Raw genomic sequence first — 16,818 nt, forward strand, 5'->3', positions numbered from 1 at the left:
CAGCTCCCCTGGCATTCATGGCCCGCTGTGGTGGAAGACGAGGGAGGAAGGGAAGGTCTGTCCTTACTGAGCAAGTGCAAGGCTAAGATGAAGTCACTTAACCTTGTGAACAGTGACTCTGGGCATTGGAGCCCGGGTCCGTGCCACTCAGGCACCAGACCCTTCCCAGGTCCGGAGCTGCCTCTGGGACGGCGGCAGCAGCTTCTCGAGGCTCCAGACGCCCCGGGGCCCCCAGGCAAGCACAGAGGAGAAAGGGGCCGGCTGCCGGGCTGGCCCACACTGGAGGTCGCCCACAGCTCCGTGAAAAGAACAAATGGGAAAGTTCAGCAAAGTTGTTGGATTGCAAGATCGAGGTACAAAAGTCACTGCCCTCCCAGCAATGGGAACAGGGAAGAGAAGGGCAGTGTGCTGATTTGAAATGATTTATGTACCCTAGAAAAGCCACGCTTTAATCCTAATCAATCTTGTGGGAGCTTCTTTTAATCCCTTTTCAATAATGTAGGTTGGAATCTTTTGATTAGGTTATCTCCATGGAGATGTGACACACCCAGTTGTGGGTATGAGCTTTATTAGGTGGAGATGTGACTCCACTTTTTCCAGGTAGGTCTTGATTACTTTACTGGAATCCTTTAAAAGAGGAAGCATTTTGGAGAAAGCTGCAGAACGACGAGAGAATGTGGAGAACCAGAACACATGCAACCAGAGACCTCTGGAGATGAAGAAGGAAAATGCCCCCAGAGAGCTTCATGAAACAAGAAGCCTGGAGAGGAAGCTAGCAGATGTCTGCTTGTTCGCCATGTGCCTTTCCAGTTGGGAGAGAAATCCTGAATGTCACTGGCCTTCTTGAACCAAGATACCTTTCCCTGGATGCCTTAGATTGGACATTTCTATAGCCTTGCTTTAATTGGGACATTTTCACAGCCTTAAAACTGTAAACTTGTAACTTATTAAATTCCCCTTTTTAAAAGCCATTCTGTTTCTGCTATATCACATTCCGGCAGCTCACAAACTACAACAGGCAGATACGAGAGATGATGTCTGGCAGGCAGGACTTTGGGGTTTGGAGAGGGAAGACAAGATTATAAAAGGAAGCCTCTCCAGTCTCAGGAGGTGATGTTCTCAGAGTGCAGAGCAGGTGAATCTGGGCGGCCAGCCTGTATCAAGCGTCAAGCATCTCCTAAGTGGTTTATAGACATTATCTCACCAGATCCCCAGAGTAACCCCTTGAGGCGGATGGAATGGATACACCTATTCTGCGGGTGGGAACCTGAGGCAGGGACAGGTGGGGGGGATCGTGGCGGGGCCAGGGTCTGCACCAAGACCCCTGATGCCAGCACAACTGCTATCAGTGGTCCCAGCACATGCAGAGCGAGAACCACCTTTCCTGGAAGCTTTCCCTCCTTGGTACAGATGCCCTGGCATCCTGGGAAATCGACAGGATTCATCCGATTCTCAAAGAAGCCACAGCCCAGACAATGTTCGGATGACTGCCTCCAGCGTTCAGTTCCTTCCGTAATAGGAAGCTGGGGGCGCTGAGAGCCCAGCTGGGGTCGTGGGATAGATTGTGCTAGCTGCGCCAACACTCCCAGGAGGAGGGAGGGGACATCTGGTTCCACTCAGGCTCTCGGAGCGGGAAGAGATCCCAATGCTTCCCAAATAAGGCGTCTGAAGCCCAGAGAGGCAGTTTGACTCACCACGGTCACACAGCACACCCAGCCTTGGCTTCCTTGGGGCTCCGGCGACCTGAGTAGACAGAGGCTTGACGTCCTCTCCCCATGCTGACAGGGGCTGGTGGCCCCAACAGCGCATGCTGCGGCTGCTTGCTGCCCGAGAAGGGCCCCCCCCAGGGCTCCCTCCTGGACCACAAGGGCCCAGGTGACCAGAGGGCCCCTGGCCTGCAGTCACACGGCGTGACTCGGCGTGACTCGGCGTGACTGTCACTAGCCTCTCCCCTCCGCATTTGGCCCGTCTGCCCGGGGCAGCCCCACTGGGGCGCCCACCCCCACGCCACAGACCCCAACTCCGCACCCCAGCCCAGCCTCTCTCCTGAGTTCTGGGTCCCGCAGCCTGCATGGGCCCTGGAACGTCACACTCAGCCCAAATGGAGCCCATAGTTGCGTCCCTGATCTGCTGCGCCCTCCTGTCCCCTCTGTGCGGCTGAGACCCCCGCCCTGCGTTCCCTGCCCTAATGGGGAGTTTGGGGGGACTTGCACGCACTGTCCTGTTGAATCCTTGCGACAGCCCACAAGGAAGATGCTAATAGTGCCCCTGTTTCAGGGGAGGGAAACTGAGGCACAGAGAGGTTTGGCTACTTGCCCAGGATCACACAGCTTGGAGCAGCGGACTGAAGCCTGGGAACAGGCACTCGGCCCCAGCCTCGGGCTCCCGGGGGCGACAGAGAGACGGACTTTGGGGAAAGAAGCTCGACGTTTATGACACGGACTGCAGAGCGGTGGGCCTGGGGCGGGGGGTGGGGATGGGTGAGGGGCGCCTCTGGCCCCTGATCCTTCCATGGGGGGGCACACAGGGGCCATGGCCGGCCAGCCCTCCATTTCCCGGCTGCTGGGCCCCAGGGGCCCGCTGAGCTCTGGGGAATTTTGCAGCGGATGGTGGGAAGCACTATGGAGTTCAGACATTGCTGAGGGGACTGTTTCCGAGGGTCATTAATTGACTCGAATGCGTAGAGACTGTTCCTTAACTGAAATGGTTTGCATCATCCCCATCCCTGGGAGACCCGCGGAGAACAGCACTTCCTGGTTCAATCGAAGGTTGGCTGCCCACGCTTGCGTGGCTCCTGGGGGCGGTGGGCGGGAGGGGCCGGGCTGCAGCTGCGCTGGGAAGCAGGACAGGCCCTGTGGGGCTCCCACCGGGCGGGCAGAGGCCCAGAGGTGGGCTGGCCGGAGAAGGGGTGTCCGGTGGCCTCCCCAGAGGCCCAGCTTACACACCTGAGGTTATTTGCTCATCTCCCCTGGATGTGAGCTCATGCAGCGAGGGCTTGCCCCTTTCTCTCTGTGGTGCAGGCTGTGGAACTGCTCTGCACGTGGGAGGGGCTCAGGAAACATTTGTGGGGGTCAGGGAAGGAAAGAGGGAGGGAGAGAGGGTATAAGGAAGAACGGAAGGGGCATGTGAACTGGGACATAAGGGATGAGTAGGAGTTGGTCGGGTAGGGCTGCTGGGGAAGGGTGATGTGTGAAGCCCTAGGGGAGCGGCTGCCCCTGGGGAGACCGAGACCGGCCCCTGCCCAGCCCCCGCCTGAAGGCCCTGCCCTTCCTAACCCTAACCCTAATCCCGACCTGCACCTGCCCACCTCCTTCCTGCCGGGCTAAGCACACCTTGAGGACAAGCCCTGCCCCTTGGCCTCAGCTGCACCGGCCCGGGAACTGCCTGGCGCCCGTGAGTGCCTGCAGGATGGGTAAACAGATAGATGTGCCGTCAACCAACCCAGGAAACCGGGGTTCAGGGAGGCTAGGACCTGCGTCCGCCTTTGCTTTGAACTCCAGGGAGGGCGGAGCCTCCCCCTGGCTGCGGCTTCTGGAAGGACCAGGACAGAGGGGGAGAGCAGGGCTGCTGCCTGGGAGGCGGGTGCCTTCTGGAATAGGTGGAGGGCTTCCTGGAGGAGGTGGACCTGGCCTTGCACCCCAGTTAGCTGGCTTGTCCCGCCCCGCTGGGGAGCTGCTGACCCACTCGGCCTGGACCCGGAGAAGCAGCCGGGGGACTGCATGGTGTGGAGGCTGCGAGTCCCCTTCCCTGTCCCCGACCTCCACCCACTGCCCGCTGCCCGCCCCTGGAATCTGGCTACTCAGCGGGCTCTGGCCCTTCACCCAGGCTGAGCCCAGCGCCTACAGCTGAATATTCAGTCCCTCCGCCCTGACTGAGCTCCTGCCTGCGTCTGTGCAGCTCTATTTTTAAAACCCCGGGACGGCTGACGACAGTGTTTAAAAGGAAACAAAAATTAAAAAATGTAAAAGCCCCAGGGTCAGCTGTCTGGTTTGGAAGGCAAGGTGACAGCTGGACTTCTGAGCTCTGTGCCACCCTGGAAGGTGCGTGCACTGCAGAGAGCTGGGGGCCCCGGAGCCTGCTCTGCCACTTACCCCGACTCGCTGTGGACAAGCCCCTTTCCCTCCCGTGCCTCGGTTTCCACAATGTAAAAAGAGAAGGTTGGCCCAGGCTGTCCTCTCCCATTTGGACTTTGGGTGATTTGAGAACTTTCCCCCTGCAGGAGAGGGTAGGGGAGGGAGAGGCAGTTCTCCTCTTTGGCTTTGCCACCCCCATCGCTCTGGCTGATTTGATTGGGGCGGGGCCTCTGGACACCCCATTTTGAGATGGTGACATCATAAGAGAGTGGGACACCTGCTGGTTTCCATCCTGGAAGCAACAAGAGAGCTGCGCCCCAGTGTGGAGGGCACTTAACATGCGAGAAAAATAAACCTTTGTGGTGTCAAGTCACTGAGACTTGGGGCTGTTTGTTACTGTGGCATAAAGTAATCTAACCTGACTGATACAGTCATGAAAAAGAAAAAGAGTTAAAGCTTCCCCGTCTTACCATCGAGTGCCTGGGCCATTGCAAACATTCAGGAATGACGAGCTATTAGTATAACGCCAGTTCTTATGTCAGCTGTTGGTTTCTCCCCAAAGCAGATGTTGAGACAAGAATTTGAATGCCGCGGGTTTGTCTGGAAAGCCATGCCAGGAAGCACCGAAGAGGCCGATGAGGACTGAGGGGGGGCCAGAGGCCAGCTTGGGGGGCATGACTGCGGGGGTCCACTGTGAGCAGCTGGTGTTGATCCGGCTGGGGCCCCACAGTGTAGACCAAGGCCATGGGCAGGGAGGCCGGCTGCCTTCTCCAGCAGCCCCAGGCCTGCTCCAGCTGCTCCCGCCGGGCCTCCCTGGCCGGCCCCGGGTGCCGGGGAAAGTTCCCAAGCAGAGTCCCAGGGCTTGGCGGGAGTTGCTGCAGGGCGGCAGGGAGGTGAGGGCCGGGGGCGGGCAGGGCCTGGTGTCCTCGTGCCCGTGGGGCTCTGAGTTGCTGTGGCCAGGCTGGACCGGCGGGACACAGCACGGGCCCAGGCCTGGACGCCAGCTCCGGGTGGGGAGGGCCTGCAGCTGGGGAGATGACCCCGGGTGGCGCGACTTGGCCAGGCGGCCGGGGAAGGTGCCCGCAGGCCACTGGCACCACCAGCTGGATGCCAGCCCGGGGCCCACAGCCTCGCACTGACTGCCCAGAGGGAGTCAGAGCTGCGGCCAGCGTGGAGGGGCTAGAGGGGAGGACGCGGCCCGCCTGTGCTGTGGGCTCCTCTGCACCGCCTGAGCGGGTGCCCTGAGGAGTTCTGACCTTGGGACACCAGGAGTCAGGCAGCGGCCAACCAGACTTCACATTCACGAGCTGTGTGGCCTTGGACAGGATACTTGTGCTCTCTGGTTTTCAAGTTCTCGGCATTAAACAAGAGGTCGGGGGCTACACGGAGGCAGGAGTGTGGCATGGTGAGGTCCCAGCTTTGGGGCCAGCGGCCCCGGCCCTGCCACTTCCTGGCTGTGGGACATGGGGCCTGCTCTCCACAGGACGCCCGCATTTTCCACGTTGTGGAGGCTCTGAAGATCCTGGCCCTTCTACTGCTGCTGTGTGACCTTGGGTAACCTGCAGGCCCTCTCTGGGCCCTGGTGATATCTCAGCTGATTTGCCTCAGAATCGAGGGGAAGCGGCGGGGCGGCCCACAACCCACCCAGGGACAACCGTGTAGACCGCCTCCTGGCCGGCGGGTGCAGTCTGTCTGTCCTTGTCCCCTCTGGGTTCCTATCAATCCCCAGCAGCCGTCCATGTATTCACCTGCCCATCAGACGTATTTATCAAGCACCTTCTCGGTTAAAAGTCCCAGCTTGGACAGTTCTGCGCCCAGCACTTCTCTAATGAAACAATGGCTGTAACAGGACCACGCCAGGCACAGCTGCAGGGGAGGCTCAAGCTGGGGCTCCAGGAGCTGGGAACTGAGCCGGGTGAGCGGCCCGAGGACAGGTAACTCGGGGCCGGGAGCTGCTGGACTCCGAGCCCAACGTCACCCCAGAAACTGCTCCCACATTTTGTGTGGCTGTAAAGCCCCCTGGGACATGGGGGTGCTCTTCTCCTTTAGGAGGGGGGCCCGGAGAGGGACGGAAGGAGGTGGGGACCCAGACCTTCGTTGTGTCTGAGCAAAGGCAGTCCATCCGGGGTCCCTGGGGGGGGCAGGTCGGACCCCACAGCCCTGGGGGCCACGTCTCACGGCGCGGGGTCCAGAGAGGGAGGCCCCCAGCAGGGCAAGGTGCAGACGTCTACTGGCCTGCTCAAACCAGGTAGAAAATGACCTAGAAAAACAAAGGGGCGGGATGGTGCGGCCCTCAGGTGGCTCAAGGCCTCATGCCCACCACGCGTCTGTGCTCCGAGGCCTCGAGGGAGGGCGGCTCTGGGGGAGGAGAACAAGCCACGCGTGGGGGCCGCGGGAGCAGGGGCCACAGCACGGCCGAGAGCGAGGGCATCAGAGGCCTCAGCAGGCAGTGGGCTCCGCAGGGTCTCTGAGCCGGAGAGGAAGGCCCAGGCTGTGCAGTGGACAGGGAGGGGGCAACGGGGGAGGCCAGGTGGGTGGGAGCACAGCACAGACGATGACGACGATGATGATGATGACGATGACGACAATGATGATGACGATGATGATGACGACGATGATGACGATGATGATGACGATGATGATGACGACGATGATGACGATGATGATGACGATGATGATGACGATGACGACGACAATGATGACGATGATGATGACGACGATGATGATGATGATGATGACGATGACGACGATGATGATGATGACGATGACGATGATGATGATGATGACGACGATGACGACGATGATGACGATGACGACGATGATGATAATGACGATGACGATGATGATGATGATGACGATGATGATGACGATGATGATGACGACGATGATGACGATGATGATGACGATGACGATGATGATGATAATGATGATGACGACGATGATGATGACGATGACGATGATGATGATGACGACGATGATAATGACGATGACAATGATGACGATGATGATGATGATGACGATGATGATGACGACGATGATGACGATGATGACGACAGTATTACCAGTCAGCCCCCATTTTCATGCAGACTCGACCCTCACACCCAGCCTGGGCGGCAGGGGGTAACGTTTTCCTTATTTTACAGAAGAGAGAGCCCCGAGCCCCGAGCACCAAGCCCCGAGGCTGCCAAGGCTCCACGCTGGGGAGCAGCAGGGCCGGACCTCGAGCCCCGGAGGGACGGGCCTGCCCCAGCGGTCACTTTGCTGGATTGGTCTCAGCTGCAGGTCCAGCTGTTGCTTCCCAGCCCCGCCTGTGACATCATTAGGCAGGGGGCCGGCTCCCTCCCAGGTGAGGGAGCGCTGTGGCTCTCCCCTCTGCCCAGAACCATCAACATCTCCCAGTTGGAGCTCGGCAGGAGGCAAGAGGATTTGAACTCGGGGGTGATCCGAAGCTCAGAGTTGGCTGAGACAGTGGAGAGCCAATAAAGATTTGTAGAGCTTGCCATGGGCTGAGGAAGATGCTTTTGGACATCCAGCCTCAAAACTGTGAGCCGATAAATTCCCATTATTAAGTCAGGCCACCGCGTGGTCGTAGCAGCCGGACAAACAAAGCATCCGTGGGCCGGTGTGGCACCGTCTTAATGCAACTTCGTAATATGTCTTGAGATCTGGCTGTGGAAATCCTCCAGTTTGATCTTCTTTTTCAAGGTTGCCTTGCTGATTCCTGCCCTTTGTATTTTTATGTGCATTTAGAGGCAATTTCTAAAAAAAAAAAATCAGCTGCAGGGGTTTTGGTGGTGTTGAGGCCACAGGCCTGACGCAGCTGAGTCCCAGGCGTGGGACCCCAGAAACGGGGCCCTTTAAGGCTCCTTCCAGAGGAGAAAAGTCTATGAAGCCAAGCATCTAAGAGCTGAATTCGTCAAGCTCAATTAAAAACCTCAGATATTGGTGAATCACATTTTTAAGTAAACAAACCAATATATCAGTTGGGCCATACTTAATTACACAATTTTCTAAATCCACAAAACCCATGCATCACAGTATTTTTTAGCTGTAGTCTCAGTTAGGATTAAAACCCATCCCGGGAAAAACATTTGCAGTGGTCCCACACCTGCCCGATAAGCTTGCGGACCCACCTGAATCACCAGGTATTTCCACCTAGATGGCTCGACCTCCGCAGGCCAGCAGAGTTGGCATCGCAGCCTGTCCACTTGGTGTGGGCCCTGCCTTCGGCCAGCGGGGACGTCTGAGCAGCCTTTGTATATCGGGGGGTTTCCCAGGGAAGCCAGATCCCTTCATGGAGAAGCCAGACTCTTGCTTCCCAGATTTTCTCACACCTTTCAGCCAGCCACCACCCTAACATGCGACATTGCTGAGGCTTCAGGAATGTTCCGTGAGGGTGGTGGCAGCACCAGCCCGTGTCCAGAGGTATCAGTGGCTGTCCACACCGCAGGCTGCAGGGTCCGGTCAGGGGCGGTGGTGTGTGTTCCCCCCACTCTGATCGTATAACCTCCCCGCAGGCCTGTGAGCGCGCTAAGTCCCTTCACTATGGCTCTGCCTGAACCAGCTGTTATTTTCAACAGAGAATGTTGGCCAATAGGTGCCTCTTGCTCCGAGGAGGGAATGGCCGCGGTGCCCATGCCCCACCAGGAACCCGACAGCCACCCTAGGCTCCTCCCTCCCTACACAGGTCCCAAGCCACCCGCTGTCCGCCCCAGGCCGGGCCTCAGGCCCAGCCCCACCCGTCACCCCCTGCAGCCTCCTTCCTCTTGAGCAGCTTTCCTGAAATGCAGACAAGGTCAGATCATGCCCCCTGAAGACCCTCCAGGGCCACCCATCCGCAGGTGGTCCAGCCACCACCGACCCCTCTTGCCCTGGCCTGGCCACCATCCCCTTGTACCCTCCTGACTCCAGGCCTTCGCGCTCGCCTTGGGCCCATGCGCCTGCTGCTGCTTCTCTCTGGAGCTTTATCTTCTCCTCTCCTTCTCCTACTGTTGGCTCACGGGCTCCTGCTGTCCCTTTAGCCTTCAGCTTCTCTGCAAAGTCATTTCTGACCCCCCCGCACAGGGCAGGTCACTCTCAGCCCCCTGTGTCCTGGGGTCTGCCAAGCAGGGAGGTCACCTGCCCAGGCTTCCACACAGGCAGCCTTGGGCTGTGTGCCTTTGGGCAGCTTACCTAATCTCTCTGAGCCTTAGTTTCTTTCTCTTGCCCCGTCAGAGTCAGTCTCCACCCAGCTCCATGCCCCATCAGGCCACATCCCTCCCTCTGCCAACGGGGGGCATCTCTGCAGACTGGGGATCGGGAGGGAGGGGCCGGGTGTCTCTCTCGCTCTCCCTACTTTGGGCCCCACGTGTCACAGGTGGTGATGGCTTCCTACTGCTGCTGCTATTTGGACTGTGGAACAGATCACAAGGGAGCACTTACGCTGATGGCCGAGGCCCCCCTGTACCCCATCTTAGGTCTTTTTATGGCACTGGATGGTTCTCTGCCATACCTCTGTCCTTAGTGCCAAACATAGGGCATGGCTGATGGTCAGCACTGGGCGACTCAATGTTCCCCTTTTCCCGTGAGCCGTCCTGTCGTGGGGCCAGGCTGCCCAAAGTCCCGCTCGAACAGTTGTTCAGGTCGCGCAGTGCGAAAGATGTGTGCCAGGGAGCCTGAGTTGCTGAGCCGAGCCCGCCCTCTTCTCGCCTGGCCGCTCTCCTGGAGGAAGAGGGGTCTTGCGCAGAGAAGCAGCATGATTTTATTCATTTGCAAAGGAGTCTCCACACTCCTGCCCTCATCCACCTCCCCAGCCTCTGCGTCCCTTCTCATTAGCTCCTCTCTGCCGAGGAAGCCGACAGCTCCCTGGGGAAGTGGCCTGGCTTAGAGAAGCAGCAGAAACCAGTGGGGCAGGGCCCCTGAGAAGCTCTTGGTTACACAGACCTTGGGGCTGCTGAACTTCCAGATAACCAGGAGGCCTAGGGTGGCCCAGTCGGGGGCGGCCGTGAAGCCAACCGCCCCAGCTGCAACGTTGGCTCAAAGCGGACTAATGGGCAATTAGTGCCAGCCACCCCAGCCCTGCGCCCACAAAGCACAGGATGGCTTTAGCCAGATCCTGTCATAAGGAGCCCTATTTAGAATCTGCTTAATATAAATTGTTCCATGAGGAGGCAAAAAAACAACCCGGGTGAGAGCGAGGGGCTTAGGGGGAGGCTTTGCCAAGCGGGATGGGCAGGCGGCGGTGTGCTATTGACAGCTCTGTGACCCCACTTCTCCCGTTTCCTTTCATTCCTTGTGGGGCCTGCACCTGCCCACAGGTCCCGTCCCTTTAGGGCGCCCACGTGGCTCGTGGGCAGCAGGTGGCGCTGGAATCTCTGGACACGGAAGCTGGCTCCTCGGATCTGGGCATCTGACATGTGTCCGGGCCGCTGGCCCACTCGGTGCCTTGGTTTCCTCCCACGCCACCCTCCCCGGATCAGAGGATCAGAGGGTGCCAACGACCCTCTCCCCAGGGCTGCGCTCGAGGCTCCCAAGCCTGCAGTGGCCGGGGGCAGGGCTGCACAGGTGCCCAGGCAGCACCAGGCCTCCCCCCCGCCCGGCCCCCCAGGACTAGTTTCCATTCCCGGGGACCGCCACGCCTCGGAGTGCAAATTGCTCTCGGCGGTGTCAACACCGCGAGAGGGGCAGGAAGGTGTGTAATGGGCCTGTCTCCACCGGGAGCTGGTTCTGCGGAGTCTCCCATGGAACCGGCCAGGTCACGCTGCCGGGAGCAGAGGCGGCCGAGGGTCCCTGGCCACCCCCGGGCTGCCTGAGGCCCACCCCAGGCGGGGGACACAGAGCCCAGTCCCGGTGGGGAGCTGAGTGCCACATGCATCCGGCGACCTTTGCTGTTGCTGGGACAGGCTGTGCCCGGCCAGGGTGGGGGGAGCTTTCGCGGCCGTGACACTGTTGGCAAACATCGCAGGGAAGGAGAAAGGGAAAGCAAAGCAAACAGCCCCAGCCACCTCCCGTGCGAGCATGAAGGCTTTCCTGAAATAGCTTGTAAACAGGTTCCTGCGGAAAAACCCCAAGGTGAGGTGTGTGGGGCGGCGGGGCTGGTGACCGTCCTCCCTGCTCCCCATCCCCAGGGGCTCGGGGGCACTCCCCCTTTGCTTCCCTGGGAGCTGGGAGGCTTGCAGAGTGAAGGACACTGCAAATGGAAGCAAGGAGGTCACTGGAGAGCCCTCACCCCCACCTCCGGCTTCCTTGTCCAAGCTCGCAGGACTTGCAGGCTCGGGGCGCCTGGTGGGTATGGGGGCCACTTCCCTGCTGCCCCCGGGAGAGGCTGTCCCGGGCCAGGGGCCGGGGGGCCTCAGTTTCCTTGCTGGGAGGAGGGGTGTGAGCCTCGTGGCCACCAAGGCCCCCCAAAGGCCGCCACGACGCAAGTGAGCACTAGCAGCTCAGTGCTCGAAGGAGCCACAAGGGCCAGGCCACGCCGCGCTGGACGGGGTGTGAGGTGTGCAGGCTGAGCTTCCCCACCTCTCAGGAGCCCTCGCCTCAGTGTCCAGGGTCCAGCACTCCTGGACCGGAACTCAGCCCCAGGCTCGCTCACACACTCAGCACACGCTTAGGGCACACACACGGCTGGGTGGGGCATGCTGGCACCACTGGGTGGGCTGCACCAGCCATGCTGTGTCCACGGCGAGAATAACCCCCACGCAGTTTGGGCCCGGGGGTCAGGTCTGTGCCCATGACCCTGTTCCCGTCACCCTCAATCTGGCTGGGGGTAGACTTCAGGCCCCGGACTGGGCCGGACAGATTCAGCCTCTGGGGCATTTGGGAGCAGAAGTGGCCCTGGGGTCACCCTGTGGTTCTGTCCCCCATGGGCAGGAGGCCATCATGCTCACCCATGTAAGTGTGGGGAGAGAGGAGGACACAGAAGACCAGAGAAGATCAGAGACCAGAGGGAGAAACAGAGACGGGGAGAAATGAAGGGAGGAAGGAGAGACACAGGGGCCAGAGAAAGAAATGGGGTGCCAGGCAGGGACCCCAGGAGCACCGTGAGGGAAGAGGAAGGCCAGGGAGTCGGGGGAGGGGGATAGGGGGCCTGGGGGGACTCTAAGAGACAAAGACACACAGGGGGACAGAGAGTCGTGCTGAGAGATACACACAACAGAGCAGGGAAAGAAAAGGACAGGGAGAGGCCCAGGAGACGCAGAGAGACACTGAGGCTCAGAGACACAGGGAGATGCCGAGGCGCAGAGACACAGGGAGACGCCGAGGCGCAGAGACACAGGGAGACGCCGAGGCGCAGAGACACACGGAGACGCCGAGGCACAGAGACACAGAGATGCCAAGGCGCAGAGACACAGGGAGACGCCAAGGCGCAGAGACACACGGAGATGCCGAGGCGCAGAGACACAGGGAGACGCCGAGGCGCAGAGACACAGAGATGCCAAGGCGCAGAGACACAGGGAGATGCCGAGGCGCAGAGACACATGGAGATGCCGAGGCGCAGAGACACAGGGAGACACTGAGGTGCAGAGACACAGGGAGACGCTGAGGCGCAGAGACACAGAGCCAGGAGAGGGAGGAGAGACAGCTGAGGCAGGTGCCAGGGCAGCTCTCGTGCCAAGGGGCCGTTGAGTTGTGGCCCCCATTCCAGGACCTCTGTGGTATGGCGCCCCCCCAGGCCCCCGACCCCCCAGCCCCACACTGTGCAGGGGTCTCTGTGGCTCACCACCCGGGCCCCTTGACAGGTGAGCCCCTCCAGTGCCCAGCAGCCCCGCTCTGCCGGTCCTGTTCTGTGCCCACCCCTCTCTCCTGTGCAAGCAGCCCGGGCATTCTATGTTTTCATTTGAACACTTTTAGATTTATAGGCGAGTTGCACAGGAGCCCCGAGAGTTCTCACGCACCACCCCACCCCAGCTCCTTGAGGTTAACATCTGAACACAGCCCTGGTCTAGTGACCCAAACTAAGACTCTCCTGTGGGGAAACCCGCCAACCACAGCGCCACTGGCTCTTGCCCGCTTCCACGGGGGGTGGCAGACGCTGCGTGGCAGGGCCTGACGGGGGTCCCCACAGCAGGCCGCGCAGCCTCGGCTGGGGAAGGGACCCCTGTGCTGCGTGGGGTCGCCCCGGGGCGGGCAGGGGGCAGCTCGGGCCCCAGGCCGCGACCGGACTATCCCTCGCCGGGTGGGCATCTCTCCTGGGCTCTCCAGGGCCGGGCATGCCTCAGTCCCGCCCTGTCTTTCGTGACCTTGACGTTTGCGAAGGGCCCTGACCCGGGTTTGCCCAAGGTTTGCTCATGGTTCGGTGAGTGACCTCCTGACCTCAGCTGTCACTGCAGGGCACACAATGGCAGCAGCCTTATCACTACGGCGCTCCCGGGACCCCTTGTCGACGAGCCGCCTGCTAGCTTCCTCGACCGTGAAGCTGCTGTTTTCCCCTTTGTAGCTAATAAATATTTGGGGAGAAATACATTGTGACTCTGCAAATCTTGTTTTTCCCTAAATTCCCACTACATTTAGCATCGGCGGTGGATCCTGCCCGCAGCAGTTACTGCTGCCATGTCCTTGGGGCGATTTCTGCTTCCCTTCTGCTTGCATTTGGTGGAATTCTGAAAGGGACACTCAGGGCTCCTACCCCTTTATTGATTCCGTCACTTGTTTATGTCCACGTGGCTGCACACTGCTTAGCTCAGCCTGAGTCACGATCCAGCGTGTGGCCGAGAAGCCCCGGCATGGCCCGCGGGGGGTCTGAGCTTGGCGCCCTTCCACCATAAGCACAGGATGCCCCCGCCCGCCCTGTCCCCCCAGTCCCAGCCTGGACCCACTCTTCTCCACTGCAATCCCGGCCTCCCCACACCCCGCTCGGCCCTCCCCTTCCCTCCTCACCACGCCGTCCTCCCGGGAGCCCTTTCCCTCCTCATGGGACCTCCTCCTCCAAGCAGCTCCCCAGCCTTGCCCAGGAGTGCACTCCCCGGGGCACACTTCAGAAGCTTCCATGTTCATCCCTGGGTTCTCCTCACAGGGCAGGGACAGGCTGCGTCCACCTGGCCAGGGAGGTCACCTCCAGGCGGGCAGGGTTGAAAACTGCCCAGTGGCTGGACCCATGCACCCCTGGCACTGCGGAGGCAGACCCCAGGGCCCATGGGGGCCATTCATGAAGGCAGAGACACTGCGGACGCTGGGGGGCAGGGGGCAGGTGGAGGAGGGGCAGCCTGTGTGCTGTCATGTCCCCCTCACCCCACTTCTGGTCTCAGGCTGTGCCAGGAGCCGCTTTGCTGGTGCTGCATGGAGGCTGATCGGTCGCAGCCGAGCTGTTCGCCTGGTCTGGTCATCCTCTTGTTCAACATCTACCCTGTGCTGGAGACGCGGCCGTCGCCGAAGAGCCCCAGACTGCTGCCCTGGGGGACTTCTGTTCGCACCGGGAGACACAGAGAAATAACAAAGCTGTGTGTCCGCGGTGGGAGTGGGCTCGAGGCTGAGCGTCTGGACTTGGGGTGAAAACCGCCTGCACCCCAGGGGGTGGCTCCCACCCAGCAGCCGCCCGACTGTGTGTGGCACCTTCATTTGTTGCCGCTGAGTCAGGGACCTCCGGTTCTCGTTAAAGCGTGACGCGCCCTCGCTGGGGTTTGAACAGCCCAGTGACACACTTTTACCTTTGTTCCCTTCAGCTGAATATAAGTGTATTCTTAGAATCGTGGTGTGTCCACTGGGCCTGGAGGCTGGTGGCGTGGCTGAGGCAGGGGGCCTGGGAACCCATGGGGACCCAGAGCGGGTTGGGGGCTGGGGGCTTAGTGTGAGCAAAGGTTACTTCTCAGCTTCCTTACTCTCATCCATCAAGGAGGAAAGCGCCCCTCACTGCACAGCTTTCCCCAAACCGGGGATGACATCCTCCCTGATTTCTGAGAGTGAGAGGTGAAACATGTTTTATTCACGGTTGACCCTCAGTGATGCTGTGCCTGTGTCCGGGGGTCTCCTTGGGTCCACAGCTGCCCCCCCTATAAATGGCCTGGTCTCATCTTCCCTTTTTCAATGAGGTTGCTCCAGCCTAGAGAGGATTGATAAATTATCCAAGTGGATAAATCCTGGTTCTCTCCACACCACCCTTGCTGGGTCTGTCACTCGCTGTCTTTCACCTTTTGATAAAATGGTACCTGTCTCAGGTGGGATTCTCCCAGGAGCAGCTGCTGAGAAAATGACTCACATGTTCTCAGGAGAAACCCCAAAAGGGCCAAGGGAGGAGCAGGGCTGAACCCTCAGGAGAAGCCCCGGCCGCAGCCTGCGGATGCCGGGAGTGCTGGAGAGCCACCTCGGCAGCCTGAGGGGTCTGGGAGGGGCTGCACCACTGCCCTCCACGATGCCGCACATTTCCCACCTTGGGGACCCACGCCGTTTGTCTCGGCTGTGTGTTTTGGGTGGAGCTGACCCGACATGCGGCCTCAGAGGGGACCCCTGTGTAGCTCAGGAATGATCACTGGTTTAGGGTTGGGCCTGCCACGCTTCACAGAGGGAGTCAGCCCAGGGCGCATCCATTTTCCTTTATGTGTAGTATTCCATGAAGAAACCTCGATAGAGTTGTCCACTCGCTGGCTGGTTTCCAGGGCTCGTGTTGACAGCCGTGCTGCTGTGAGCGTTACAGTGGGCGCCCCTCAAGGCACACGTGCTGGCAGGGACAGAGCTGCGGATAACAGGGAGAGATAGGGCTCCCAAGTCCTCCGAGCAGCTTACACACCCACCAAGTTGTGCCACCACTGCCAGATTTCTCAGCCGACCGCGGCACTGTCAGACGTCTTGTCCTTTGCCAATTTGTCAATGTAGGAAAACCACTCACTGTTCTGTTCATTTGCATCACCCTGACTGGAACGTTTATTATCACTCATGTTTCCCCAAAAGTTGCTCTGTTTTCATTTCACCCCCACTGTCGTTTCTCATGTAGCTGACACCCCAGAAGTCAGCTGCTCGCCCCTTCCACCCTCCCATCCGATGGCCATGCCCTCCCCCACCCTTCCAGGAACCCCCTTGTTTCCCGTGAGCGATGGCTCCCAGCCCCTCTGTGCTGCTGTGCCCGCACCCCACCCTGTATCTGTTACTGTTTCCCTAAAAACCCTTGGGTGTGGGATCGAAACCCAGTGGCTTGGGACAGTTTCTGTTTCCCGTCCCCACTGCGGGTTTCCACCCTCCCAGTGACAGCCGGGTGCAAAGGAGAGAAGGACCATGTGGAACCGGCCTCGCCTGCCCCCACTCCGCGGCCACCTGCCAGGGAGAAGCTGCAGGCGCGTGTCCCCCTGCCACGTCCGAAGAAAAGCCAAGGCCGGCACGGGACGTGTCTGCATTTGTGTGAGGAAGGGTGACAATGCATGCCCGTGGGGTCGCCCCAGGAGCCCCGTGGCAGGAGCCCCCCGCCCTGTGGCTCTGCTCACAGCACCCCACCCCCATCGCCTGGCCCTGGCCTTTGCCCTCCGGAGGCTCGGACTGGACCGGGCGCCCTGAGCCCGGCACGCACGTCTGCAGGCCAAAGGCAGGGCCGCAATCGCTGCTCGTCCCCGTGGGCTACAAGCAGGACGTTGTCACTGCAGCCCGCAGTGGGCCCGGGGTCTTGGCATCACCCCCCGACTCCCCATCTCCTTCTGTGTCCCCATCTTTGTCCACTACAGGGGAGGCCGGAGTGTCCACTCAGCAGCTGGCACGTGGGCCCTGCTGTCCTCTCACCCGCCCCTCTGTCGCTGACCGAGACGTTTGCAAACCTCGAGGTTTGCAGATAGGACTAATATTTCCTAAT

This window comes from Tamandua tetradactyla, chromosome 6, assembly GCF_023851605.1.
Source record: "Tamandua tetradactyla isolate mTamTet1 chromosome 6, mTamTet1.pri, whole genome shotgun sequence".
NCBI lineage: Eukaryota > Metazoa > Chordata > Mammalia > Pilosa > Myrmecophagidae > Tamandua > Tamandua tetradactyla.